Source organism: Orbicella faveolata, unplaced genomic scaffold (assembly GCF_042242905.1).
Source record: "Orbicella faveolata isolate gen_17 unplaced genomic scaffold, um_ofav_v1 contig_35, whole genome shotgun sequence".
NCBI classification, from domain to species: Eukaryota; Metazoa; Cnidaria; class Anthozoa; order Scleractinia; family Merulinidae; genus Orbicella; species Orbicella faveolata.
The window spans coordinates 22,571,334-22,584,735 of NW_028301564.1; the positions used below are offsets into that span (position 1 = coordinate 22,571,334).

Sequence of the window (13,402 nt, forward strand, 5' to 3'; positions counted from 1 at the left end):
ATTTTCAATGTGAGAGGTTCATAATGACCAATTCCTTTATAAAACACAACTAAAGGGAATCATGGTAATTGTATTCATCAAAACAAATATCCAGTCTAAGATGATGAATACTCCCTCCAAGGATGTGTCAGAAGGAATTGGCCATTACTATTAGTAAATACTTCTCAACTTTCGTTTTCGTTCGAACTGTAATACTAAAAAATGCCCATGAAAGGGGGATTCTAACAACGTTCCACCAAATCTCCGTATTCCGGCCGGCGGCGCATTCACACTGCCACGGTCCATCCGTAGATCTAAGAGTACTAAAACTACGAGGATGAAACTCCGCTCCTGCTAAACTAGAAAAAGGTTTCTCGTTCTCTTCTTTTCTTTTCTTTTTTTTTTTTTTTTTTTTTTTGTTCTTTTTTTCCCAGCTTTTCTTTAGTTATTTATAATTGTCCCGCTTTTCCCGACCTGCTTATGTTATTCCAGGTAGTATTTTCTACCGGTGATGCCGTCAGAGGACTATCAGAGAAACGTTCAGAGGCATATTACCCAAAATTTAAATACCGTCAATCAACGAATTAGCGCCTCCCCTCAAATAAGCGCCCCCTTCGAATAATTAGCTCGACCTTCAATCAGCCAAAATTTAAAATAAGCGCCTCCCCCCACCCCGCCCTGCCCTCCCTTTGTTTTATGGAAGAGTATTGATAGAACAGAGGATATATAGTTTTGGTCGTGTTCAATCAGAAGCAAGTGATTATCGACTAATTCAAGCACTGCGAATTGACCGTCGTAACGGATAGTAATGATCGAAGATCTACTGGTTCACTGTGTAAAGCCCAGCCAACATTGTACAGCAGGCCTAGATCTGCCAAAGGTGCTATATTACGTAGTTCTTCAAAGAGACAGGATCCTTCTGAGACTTCTGAGGGACTGACACACACACATATTACAAAGAAAAACGATCATATCTGACCACGATTTGGGAAAAATTAAATAAGCACCCCTCCCCCCCCCCCCCTCCTCCCCTTCGATTAAGCGGCTCCCTCAAATAGTCGCCGCCGTCTTCTCTTAAGTGCCCATGGCGCTAATTAGAGGATTTACGGTAATGAAACAGACAAACAGGCAACTAGACAAAATCTTTCTAAAAATACAAAAATAGGACCAACAGATCATGGACAATCCACGGTAGCACGATTTCCGCTCAAAAATATATCCAGTCCACCCCGGCGGGGAATCGAACCCCGGTCTCCTGAGTGACAGGCAGGGATATCATCACTATACTACCGAGGATAAGACATAATATCATGAAAAGAAAAGAATTCAATGCCTATAACTGCAGGTGATTTGTTGATGCAGTGCATTTGTATTCCTCACATAAAGTCGGTTGTTTTCGAGTGTATCCCTATTGCTACTGATTTCCCTCCTTATAGGCCCTTATAAAAAAAATGAAATCAGTCGATCAGCCATTTATTCACTCATTCATTTATTCATTCATTCATTCATTCATTCATTCATTCATTCATTCATTCATTCGTTGGTTCGTTGGTTCCTTGGTTCGTTGGTTCGTTCATTCCTTCATTATTCGGTCAATCAGTCAGTCAGTCAGTCAGCTTGTCAGTAAAAATTTTAATTACGTCCGAACGTTGCCAAAATGAGAACTATAAATTTCAGTGGTTTCCGTAGTGTAGTGGTTGTCACGTCCGCCTAACACGCGGAAGGTCGCCGGTTCAAGCCCGGCCGGAAACAGGCTTGTTATATATTTTTTTTCTCTTTATTTCACTTACTTCTCTTTTTTCTTACAACCATGATGTTCCATTTTTCCTGGTCATGGTACGTTTCTGTATTCTGTATTCGACTAGCCCTCTAATAGACGTTTCTGGTTGCAAGACTTTTCTCACACCTTTTCCGATAACTAATTGAGAACCCATCACCCCTTTTCTGCAGGCTCCTTTTTATGGCAGTTTACCTCTACCTTCGACAAGACTATTCGTCACACACTGTGTAATACCTTCTTGGGGAGCATGGGTGACTGAGCCAAAGTACTAATTCGCCTGGAATGCAGGAAGTAAGATCATAGCCCATCTCTCCATTAACACACTGATTAAAGCTATATGACTCTTTCTCTCGCTTCAATCTTATATGTAGTGTTACCTCTTTTTTTTCCTTCATAGATAATGAACTCTTTGGAGCAGAGTTTGTTTCAAAACCAGCAAACCCCCAATTTTTTCGAAACAGTGGTTCGAAATTGAACAGGGCATCTTGTCCAATGCTGTCATCCCAAATCCTCGGTAGTATAGTGGTGAGTATCCCCGCCTGTCACGCGGGAGACCGGGGTTCGATTCCCCGCCGGGGAGGATTGAATATATTTTTGATTATACTCTAATCACCCTGAAACGATTATAAAATATTTTGTAACTAATCTTAATAAACACAAACACAGCATCAGGGGCGGGCATCTCGTTTATTGATGCAGGATACAGCGAGCGTTACATCATCATAAAGAAAATACAGCAGTCAATAAACAGAAAAATTAAAAAGCAAAGTTGAAATAGATGCCTTCGAGTGGCTCTTGCATAACTTACAAATTCTTAAATAGCCTACTAGCCCCTTAGGGATTCACGTCTAAAATACTTCTACAGTTAACACGAACCATACACAGTAAACATACTCCAGTGTAATAGCGAAACGTTGCAAAATATATTTATACTCTAATCACCCTGAAACGATTATAAAATATTTTGTAACTAATCTTAATAAACACAAACACAGCATCAGGGGCGGGCATCTCGTTTATTGATGCCCGCTTTCGAAAATAAAGAAAGAGAACAAAGGAATTTAAGTGTGCAAACTTCTAGACACTGAAAGTAAAGATTCTAACCTATCGTAATATAGCTGCGACTAGCCGTCCTTGGCTCGATCACACGGCACGAAAAATCGCCTTTACCGCGCGTCAAATGTGTTGTTAAAGGTTTTGTAAAGGTCGCCTTTGCACGCTTTTGACGATCTGTGACGCGAATCAAAGATCATCTGTGAATAAACCTTTACCACCAAATCAAAGGCGTGAAAGGCCGTTTTTACTCACCTTTGAACGCCTGTGTTTTTAGAGTTAAAGGTGATCCTTTGATACGCCTTTGCGCACTGTCAAAGGCGGGTCAAAAGTGTAATCAAATTTGTCTGCGATTCGAGTCAAAGGTTTGCTAAAGACGTGGTCGAAGATGCCTGTGACGCAGGCCAAAGGTTTGTCAAAGGTACTCTGCGCGTTCCGCGCTCGCGCGTCTCGCCCGAACTTCTCGCTCGCGCTCCTCTTTCGCGCTGCGCGACCATTGATCACGTTTCGCGCGATCCACATCTTATACGCTTTTTTCTGCTTGCTACACTAGCTTTGTAGCTCCGCATACGAAAGATGCTATTAGATCCGTACTCTTGATTTATGTCTGACAAGTTTTGAAGAATATATCAGCTTTAATAAAGTTATTTTGTACCAAACTATTGACAAATGTTAACGGAAAAGCGGCCCGGAAAGATCATTGCGCCTAATTTTAAGAAAATAAATATGTTCAACTTCATCTCAGTTTCAATTTTTTCCCCGTTTTTATCAAGAGTAAATACCTCCAAGTACCTTACATAAATGTTTTGGGCTTCAGGTTTCAAAAAGCCACGTTACAGGCTTGGTTTCAAACTACACGTAATGAGACTGATCATAAGGAAAACATTGTTCTGTCTATCGTGAAAACAACAGTCAACAAATCTTCCATGGTACAAAGTGCATTTATCTAACATTGAAGTACTACGGCTAAATTCTCAGTTCCTTAAATTTACTAGACCAGACTAGACAATAGGGAAGACAACCGCAAAATTTCGGGAAAGATATAGCAAACTTCGCACAAAAGTCAACTAGTGTATAAGCGTCCTTTCCAGATGGCACGTACAGTCCGTTGCATGGAACTCCTTATGTTTTGGCAGTTCTCCTTTTCTGCTTCTTGCACTTGCTCATTCTTGCATTATAAGTGGAATGGAATACAGTGTTTTCCACTTCTTTCTCATCAAAGTGGTTAAACTGCCTTGTTGGGGGTCAATGCCAACTAAATCCCCATTATTTCTAGGGAAGACACATTTTGAAAAAGTCTAAGGCGTTGACGAAATTAATCAACGCATCTTCACTGGATAAGTCCATCCTGTCGACCACTGCTTGTCCGCATTTGTCTAAACAGAAGCAAACAGACAAAAACGTTGGAAATGAATATTAAGGGTGAATCTTGGCATTCTATTCCTTAAAGTTTGCCTATAGTAGTTTTGCTAATATCACATTAATAAAACGTGACCAATCAGATCATTACTCCTCCTTCGAATAGTTTGTGCTTCTGTCAATAGTAGCCTTTTTTCTGTATTTCTCTCCACTCTACTCAGAGATTTGGTCACACAGGTATGTCATTAAGAGCCAGTTTAACAAGCTAATTTCACCAGCTGAACAAGGGTTATCCCCTACAGCTAGAATTTCATAAGAGAACAAAGACTTGGGGTCATTTTAAAAGTGTACAGCTTGGCACAAATAAACAAAAAGCCTAGAGCCAGTTTACCAGTCCATCTGTCTGCCTGTCTCTTAAAGACATCTTACAGACCTCTTACGACAAAGATCTTTTATGGTTGCAGAATAGCAATCTAAAAATCAACAAATCTGACATAAACTGTGACAAGAAATGAGGAATTCACACACCTTTGGGAATATTGCTGTTCCTGTGTAATTTCCACAGATCTCTTCATGTTCAGTGGTGTAATCTTTTTCCTTATTTTCCTTGTAGATCATATGTGAAAAGGAGCATATAAACATATCAAAATAATTGCACATTTGATTAGTAAACAGTTAGCAACTACTTGTACACTTTTTTCCACTGAAAAAAATTCCTGAAATTAAATGATTTAACATGAGACATGCCTGCATGGAATCGCATGGCTCATTCATTGAAACAAAAATCCAGTCCAAGATGATGAATACAACCACTATGATTCCCAGTGCAGCCGCATCTCATAGAGGGAAATGGCTATTATCCAGTCAAATTTGCCAACAAAATTGTAAATTGAGTAAAAGCAAATAAATGTCTTTGTCAATTTACTTTTACTAAGTTATTATCAAATCCTCTACGCCTTAAATTCTCTACTGATCCCATCAATAGTTATGAATTAATCATATTATTAATTTTGCTTGGAAAAATTTGGTTTGGAAACCTGATGGCCAAACCAAAACAGTCGATATTGCAGACAACCACTCAAAATTTAGATTCAAAACTCAGCTTTTACCAGTCAAAAACCAACATTTCCTGAGACTGGTTTGCAACATTCTGCAACTTTGATTCATTTACCAAAAAGATTCCCACCCCTTGCATGTTTTCAATAACATTTTAATTACTTAATTTTCATCCAGGTGAGCCAGTTGATGTATTGGTCCCTTAAGAAAGACAACATTTCCTTACTTGCCCTTAAATGAACCAAAAAGAAACAACTTTTTTTTTTTCACAGAGACTGTAATAAAAATGATCAATTAAAATAACATTAATAAGCTATAGCCAGGTTTTCAAAATCTATTTATATCCTTTCTTTACTGGAAAAAGATATTAAAAGTTGTGGCTGAAGAAATTATAAGATGGTCTATGCTACAAAATATAGAAATAACAAATGAATATTCCAGCCTTTTACTTACCAAAATGTTCTGATGTTTGCACACTTTGGAGCATTGCATGATTTAACTGCATCTGAGTTGACTATGAACTACAGAGTTGTATATTGTATCCTCTCCCAGAATTTATTCTGTTAATTTCTTCAGTTCTTCTAGAGTGGCTAGCTGAAGGATAAAAACAACATTCATAAGCAAATTTCCACTAGTCACATATTTATTGGCATTTAATTGTCTACTGCTCAAAAGATCAAGACATGAAACTCTAAAACTACTGGTATTGTCCAGAGAGGTCGCATATTAATATTATTATGGGGTCAGCTTTTTAATTTGCAACTAATGGCAAGTTTGATTTTTTATCAAACATTGTAACAATTTCACCTACTAACGGATAAGCTGGATTATGTGTACTAAAGGCATCCGTGGTCGAGTGTCGATTGATACCCTTGATTGATCCTCTAAATCGACTCTCTATCAATACCCGATCGATACTCAATCAACACTCCATTGACACCTCGGTTGACACTCAATCTACATTTCTATTACTCAGTTTTGCAAATGTCACAGGGTAGGTGCATTTGATCACCTGGTATGACACCATTCTTAGCCCTGGAGACAGTTCAAAATGTCAAATGCTGACAGGTTCGGGGTGGGGTGGTTGGGCAGGAGATAGTGGAGTTCCAAATGACTGATCCATAAGCCTGATACAACAAATATCAAAACATATTTTTACTACAATTGCTATTGATCTCGCTATCTCAGTGGTCAAAATTTGTTGTGGACTCACTCAGCTGCGCTTCGTGAGTCCACAACATTTTGACCACTGTGATGGTGCGTATCATTGTCGATAAGAGTACAGACCACACTAAACCACATGCAATTTGTTAAATTCAACCCAGTGAAGTCATTTATCTACATTAATGAACAAACATCATCATAATTTCAACTGTGGCAACAAACGGAGCTTTTTTTCAATAGAATGGTAACTAGAGACAAAAGCAGAAACTTATCCATAGATTAAATTTTCAGAGCCAACAACTCTTTTAATGGTATAATGAATATGATAATTAAGTCAGGTCGTGATGGATTGTCATGCATGGCTGACTGAGTTTTTCCTTCAATGCAAATTTCCTTTATATTTACATGAGCTTTCTTTCAAGGGAATTGTTTAAGCTCAGAAATTACCAGAGGCATTGTGCACAACCATTTATACGTAAATAGAGTTAAGTTTAAGCTTAATTATTAAGTTACGTTTATTTCAAGCACTGATCATGCTAAAATCTATGCTATGACAGACACTTCAATTTAATGCACAAGACTTGACTGAGTGAGAAAAAAAAATTATCTTTGTCAACTTTTGTAAATAAGTATATGTGAATTGAAAATAAAGTTTGGTCTTTCTTAACGAAGAGCTTTGCCGATCAACTGTGATTCAGTCAAGTGCAATTAATCATCGACCAAATTGTTTTCACTGCCGAGGATCTGTCTTGCCATAAATATACGCAATTCACAGCTCTTTGTGTAGCCATTGCTGCGTTTAATTTACTTTTTAAACTCCGTTATTCTCTGAACATTGAAAACAAATGAACGAAATTCAGAGACTTACCTTTTCCTGGTCCAAAACACAACGAAAATTTCACCAAAGCCGCCATAATGAAGCCAAATGAAGAAAAACGTCTGCTTTCCTCACAGCCGACTTCGTTGACCTTTATTCCGATTGGCCAGAAAAATGCGGGAAGCCGCTGGCAGCCGCGTTTTCCCGCTGTTTTCGAGTTGTTTCCTTGTGCCACCTCCAGGTCAAGTGAAAACTTTTTTATTAAAAAAATACACATTGACAAAAAAGCAAGCTTTCATTTTATCGTTAAAACAGAAAAAAAATACGAAAACGCAGGTTATTAGGGCGTTAAAAGCGGAGTCGCAAGATATGGCCATATTTGACCTCGCCTTTGACATGACATGACGTAGGATCAAAGTTGTACAAAGCCATGCCGCCTTTGAACGCCTTTGACATAAGAGATCAAAGGTATGCAAAGCCGTGGTGTCTTTGAACGCCTTTAACGCGCGTCAAAACTGTAGTCAAAGTTATTGACATGTTTGACCTCGCCTTTGGCAGGGATCAAATGTATGGCAAATCCATAAGATATTTGATTCCCCCTTTTACGTGGGTCAAAGGTGGAGTCAAAGTTAAGATCACATTTGCCCTCCTCTTTGTCATGGATCAAATGTATCGGCAAAGCCATGACATTTTTGACACACATTTGACGCGCGTCAAAGTTTGGATCAAAGCTATGATCATATTTGACTTCGACTTTGATCAGGATCAAATTTAGAGTAAATCCAATTTTTCGTGCCGTGTCTTCTATCTGCCGTGACATAAAAAGTGTAGATTGCTGATGCCTGCTCCTTAGCGGCCCATGTTCTTAAGCTATGTAGATCAGTTAAACAAGTGTATAAGATATCCTAGTTCCGCAAACGCATGCCTAGTCTAAAACTTTATTTTAATACGAATTTTTTGAGAGCAAAATATGCTACATCTCCGAAGAAAATAAATTCATAAAATTAAAACTAAACATTTCTTATAATAAACATCTGTTTTGCTCTTACATATATAAATCTTGACAAATGCATCGCAAAAACTAACGTTACAGCAACGAAGGCTAGCTAACTCGTTGCCGCGGAGAAAAGCCCACTAGGCAGTCACGCAAATTGCGGCTAAGCGAAGATTAGCAGGATTAGCCTTGGCGCCCGCAAACCTATTATATATCCTCAAGATCATCTCGGGAGTAACAGCGCCCCCCTTTTTATGGAAACAGGTTTTGCAAGCTCAATTTTAGCCGCCTCGAGAAAACTTCTATCACAAGTCAAATCACAAGTCGGAAAGCCATACCGATGGTGTGCCCAATTTATGCCATAACAGGCAGAACCAAGTGTGGAGTAGAGGGAACTCTGCTGTAGCAAAATACTCCAAATGGGAGCAAAAGACGTCTCATCAGACGGCAAACAAGCGACTTCCTCAAAGCGCGAAGACCATTCTCTAAATGTTTGAAAGTCACTTGAATAACGCTCTGTTGTTGAAGGGGCCTTTGCTTCACAGGCACGCAAGGGAAGATCTTCCGCTGACTTGCGAAGTCGTCTGGATCTCTCGAGTGGGCAACCTTTGAAGTAAACACACATCCACTTTGTAGACTTGAAAGATAACAAAAGAAATGTGAGAACAATTAGAAAAAAAAAATGCAACAACACGCAGATCAGAACATAAGGAAGGCCCAGAGGCCTAAATCTTGCATTCAGCACACTATATACTGGCAGTCCTGCACAAAAATGGCATGGCTCAACGGCCTAAAACAGTGTAATCACCTAAGATAAACACGTGATAAACGGGCAGTCCCGCACAAAAATGACATGGCCCAAAGGTCTAAAACAGTGCAATCACCTAAGATCAACACATGATAAACGGGCAGTCCCGCACAAAGATGACATGGTCCAACGGCCTAAAACAGTGCAATCACCTAAGATCAACACATGATAAACGGGCAGTCCCGCACAAAGATGACATGGTCCAACGGCCTAAAACAGTGCAATCACCTAAGATCAACACATGATAAACGGGCAGTCCCGCACAAAGATGACATGGTCCAACGGCCTAAAACAGTGTAATCACCTAAGATCAACACATGATAAACGGGCAGTCCCGCACAAAGATGACATGGTCCAACGGCCTAAAACAGTGCAATCACCTAAGATCAACACATGATAAACGGGCAGTCCCGCACAAAGATGACATGGCCCAATGGCCTAAAACAGTGCAATCACCTAAGATCAACACATGATAAACGGGCAGTCCCGCACAAAGGTGACATGGCCCAACGGCCTAAAACAGCGTAATCGTGACCGCGCGGCATGACTTCTCCATAGACAGATTCTACTGGACACTGGACTGTACAGCACCGACAAGCAACTAAAATTCTCCGAGTCAAAAGGGAACTGTTATTTGCCCCATGGAGATAAACATCTTTACCGTTCTCAACGAAGAGAAAATCAATAACAAAAGATCTGAAACCCCACCTACGCTCCACCAAAAAGGCCAAAAGGGAGCTGAAAGGCCAATAAAGAGTAACCAGTTCTATTGACAAAAACATATGTGGCGGATGACATTTTCAACTAACGAAACAGGTGGCACCAGCCAACAGGTTTCTCCTACCCAACTAAATGCTAGAGAATCTTCGAATAGAAACTGGGAAAAACTTGAATTTTTTTTTTTTTTTTTTAAACTGGAAAAGTAATCAATTGAACAGGGACCCCGATAAGAGGTTACTTCATGAAAATAGCTATCTTTAACTGACCAGTCATCAATCGACGATCTTGCATAAGTAATCAGCTTTCTCGTTAAATGAACGAGGTATCAAATCAGCCTCGATTTTGATATTACTTTCTTTGGCGGTATCAAATATATCACCGGCGAGTTGAAGCGAACACAGTTTCATACTACCAGAATCGACGATCAAAGGTAGAGATTGGTTGTCAGTAAACCACTTAACAGAGCACCCTGAAAGAAGATGTGCAAACTTTTCAAAGCAAAACAAACACAGTGGAGTTCTCTCCACGTGGTACTCGATCTGGTATTCGTCTACATAGAATCTCAGTTTTTGTGCGAATACAGGCAATGTTACCAATGGCAATAAAAGCAGCCAATCCAATAGCGCTAACATCCGAGCATACAATACAAGATAGTCTGCGAGCAACGTCTGGAAAACACTGGAATTGAGATAAGAAACATTATTCTTCCAGAACTCTAACTGTATGGAAACTGACAACGGGTTAACAACAGCAGGAGCACACGCGCACTCGACCACTGAACCTGTGGCCAGAAGATCAGAAATAGCCTGCTCGACAAATCACTATACTGGACTGGATGGCTGAGTGATTATTAGAAAACTGAGCTGAGGGTGGAATGTAAATAAGGAGAATCTAATACCCATCAAAAATAGTATCGCGAATAAAGCAAGAAGCACCTATGTGATTTAAAAAATCTACATTAACCATAAGGTTGCCTTTAACTTAAATATAATGCGTTCTGTCCTGATAATCAGTCTTTTATTCATTCATTCAGTCATCAGGGCTAGTACAATTGTTAACCCTCGGACTAACACCCCCATTGTGGCACAAGGGGGATGAAACCCTCTCCTTGGGTTTTCGTTCTATTAAGGTACAGGAAGCCCTGAGCTTGCTCTATAAAATAATGACATATTTTTTGGTTGTGACGTCGCATGACGTCATTTGACCCACCATCTTGGATAATACTATTTTCTTAAAAAGTCAAAAAATAATCTAGAATGCTTATGAAATGTACAATTTAGTGAAATTCAGCAAAATGATGAACAAAGCTGGAAAAAGTAATACAGAAGTATGTCGAAAAAGTTGATTTTTGTCCAAACCTATACGAAGTTTGCGGTTGCCATGACAAAGTCAAAAGTAATGGACACAATTGACATAACCAAAATTTACGCGAACGATGAATGAACAGCTAAGGAAATTTTTCAGCCCCTTAGAGTAAATTGTCTTTTCAAGACTTCCAAAAAACCTTGAATCACATGGTTCAACAAAATTATCAATAAGTTCAACCGGGTCTCCCAATCATTTGATTAAATTGAAAAAATTATATACTCATCTTATCCCATTCTCTTCAATGCAGCTTGGTATTTGCCATAAGTATGTATTTTTACTGCTTGGAGGGGCTGCAGCGGCTCCTCTAAAACGGCTTGGGCAGGAAGATGGATTTGCTCAGTGGCTTCTTTGGCCGCATCTGAAACACTTGTCTGCTAGTTGAGGCTGACGTCCACGAAAGGACTGCATGCGAAAAAAACAAAAAGGCTGATTAGAAGAAAAATAGTTGCCAGTGGACAGGCCATGAGTGGATGGAGCTTCACTGGATGTAGAGCGGGTAGCTGGAGAGTTGGCCAGCTAGACTCATTTTTCCGCTTTTTTTCCCGGATCTTAGCTAGCGTTCGTATTTCGGCTGATCAGAACTTTTTCTCTTCCTCTGAATCTTCGGCGAGTTCGTCGATTCGTACTTGCACTGCTGCCCAAACAGCGGGGTTCTTGTCCGCGGAACGAAATAACTTGGCTGCTGAAAGGTTTCCTTTTGAGATGGTCTTGCTGGTCCCGTCTGTTGCATCCAGCAGAGAGTTGCTGAACTCGTATTGTACTTTAGAGTTAAAAGAACTCGAAGCCTTGGATACCGTTTTTAGCTTCTACAGTTGAGACTGAGTGGCAGCTTGTTTCTCGTCGAGACCGCGTTTGAATGCAGCGAACTTCTGATCAAACTTAACGTCCAAAAGACGAGGAAACAATGTTCGTGAAGCAGTCTCATGAAAAAGATCTCCCTCAGTGAAGGATTGCGCGATCGAAGCGGGAACGCTCGCTCGTTCAGTATTCGGCGACATAACAGCAAAAGCAAAGTTGAAAGAGATGCCTTCGAGTGGCTCTTGCATAACTTACAAATTCTTAAATAGCCTACTAGCCCCTTAGGGATTCACGTCTAAAATACTTCTACAGTTAACACGAACCATACATAGTAAACATACTCCAGTGTAATAGCGAAATGTTGCAAAATATATTTAGAAATAATTTATCCGCGTCTTTATATTTGTTTTTATTATCATATTTGAGATCGGTTAGTCAATTAATATATAAATTTTTCTCATCCTGATTAACAGATCAAATCAAACAGGAACTTTCATATAGGGTAACCTCACCGCGCCTTTCCCTCTTGGACATAATTGTCCAAGAAAAATGCCTGAACTTCTTCAGTTGAATTATTGTTGTTATAGCAGAGGAAGAGGATGAAGGTAAGAGATAAAAAAGTACATATAAAGTACATGAAAAAGTACATGTAAAGTACATCGAACCCCGGTCTCCCGAATGACAGGCGGGGATACTCACCACTATGCTACCGAGGAACATGCCAGATTTGCATTGATAACAAGACCCAACTCCTTGAATCTGCCAGTTGATTCGTTGAATTCAGGACTATTTTTCTTCCCCCAATATTTAATATCTGCTGTTTTTGAGAGTATCTCTGTTTCTTATTGTAAAAAAAATCATTTATTCGCTCAATCAATCTGTCAAAAAAGCAAGAGAAGAAAAAGTACATATTTCCGATTAAAATACTGATGTATCCCTTCCTCCCCTGCAGAGAATCAAAACCCGTTCTTCCGCATGATAGGCGGGGATGCTCACCTCATTATTACCGACGAGAGTATCTCTGTTTTCTTATGCATTTATTCGTTCATTCAGTCTGTCAGTCTATTAGTCTGTCGGTCTGTGGATCTATCGGTCTGTCGATCTCTCGGTCTGTCGGTCTGTCAGACAAGTCTGTCAGTCTATCAATATGTACGTCGGAACGCCCTCTAATATAACAACAGAGGTTCTTCATGTGGTTTCCGTAGTGTAGTGGTTATCACGTCCGCCTAAGGCGCTGAAGGTCTCCGGTTCGAGCCCGACCGGAAACAAACTTTATTTTTCGTAGTTCCATTCTCTCTTTCTTTCCATTTTCATTCCCTTTTGGAACTTTTTGAGTAAATCTTGCTAAACAAGGAAGACTATGATGAACAGCTAGCTTTTGCTTAAGCTTCGTATTACACTCACATAAGACCAGGAGCCATAATCGGGGACGGAGACCGTAAGCGCGTGCCATTTCTAGTATTGGGGTTGTCCCTATGATATGGGACAATTTTTCTATTTTAAAGC

At 39.8% G+C, this 13,402-nt stretch overlaps 1 long non-coding RNA gene, 3 other non-coding genes and 1 pseudogene across 5 annotated transcripts in view; 3 read left to right on the forward strand and 2 right to left on the reverse strand.

Moving 5' to 3' along the window:
• LOC149103774 (uncharacterized) overlaps positions 1 to 8,005 on the reverse strand; it is a 248,417-nt gene extending 240,412 nt beyond the window's left edge. Inside the window, exons 1-4 of one of the 2 annotated variants that reach the window (XR_016201829.1) lie at positions 7,260 to 8,005; positions 5,681 to 5,821; positions 4,700 to 4,777; positions 3,428 to 4,188 (exon numbers count right to left, since the gene is read on the reverse strand). This is a non-coding gene — a long non-coding RNA (uncharacterized LOC149103774). Of the gene's footprint in view, positions 1 to 3,427; positions 4,189 to 4,699; positions 4,778 to 5,680; positions 5,822 to 7,259 lie in introns of those variants that run through there. The other variant, XR_016201830.1, reaches the window with a different exon arrangement.
• Trnav-aac (transfer RNA valine (anticodon AAC)) lies at positions 1,659 to 1,731 on the forward strand. Its single transcript has one exon. It is a non-coding gene; the product is annotated as a tRNA-Val (tRNA).
• On the forward strand, positions 2,268 to 2,339 carry Trnad-guc (transfer RNA aspartic acid (anticodon GUC)). The gene has a single exon. It is a non-coding gene; the product is annotated as a tRNA-Asp (tRNA).
• Positions 8,006 to 9,925: 1,920 nt separating the features above from the next.
• Positions 9,926 to 12,247, reverse strand: LOC149103849 (uncharacterized; annotated as a pseudogene).
• Positions 12,248 to 13,091: 844 nt separating this feature from the next.
• On the forward strand, positions 13,092 to 13,164 carry Trnal-aag (transfer RNA leucine (anticodon AAG)). The gene has a single exon. It is a non-coding gene; the product is annotated as a tRNA-Leu (tRNA).
• Positions 13,165 to 13,402: the final 238 nt, after the last annotated feature.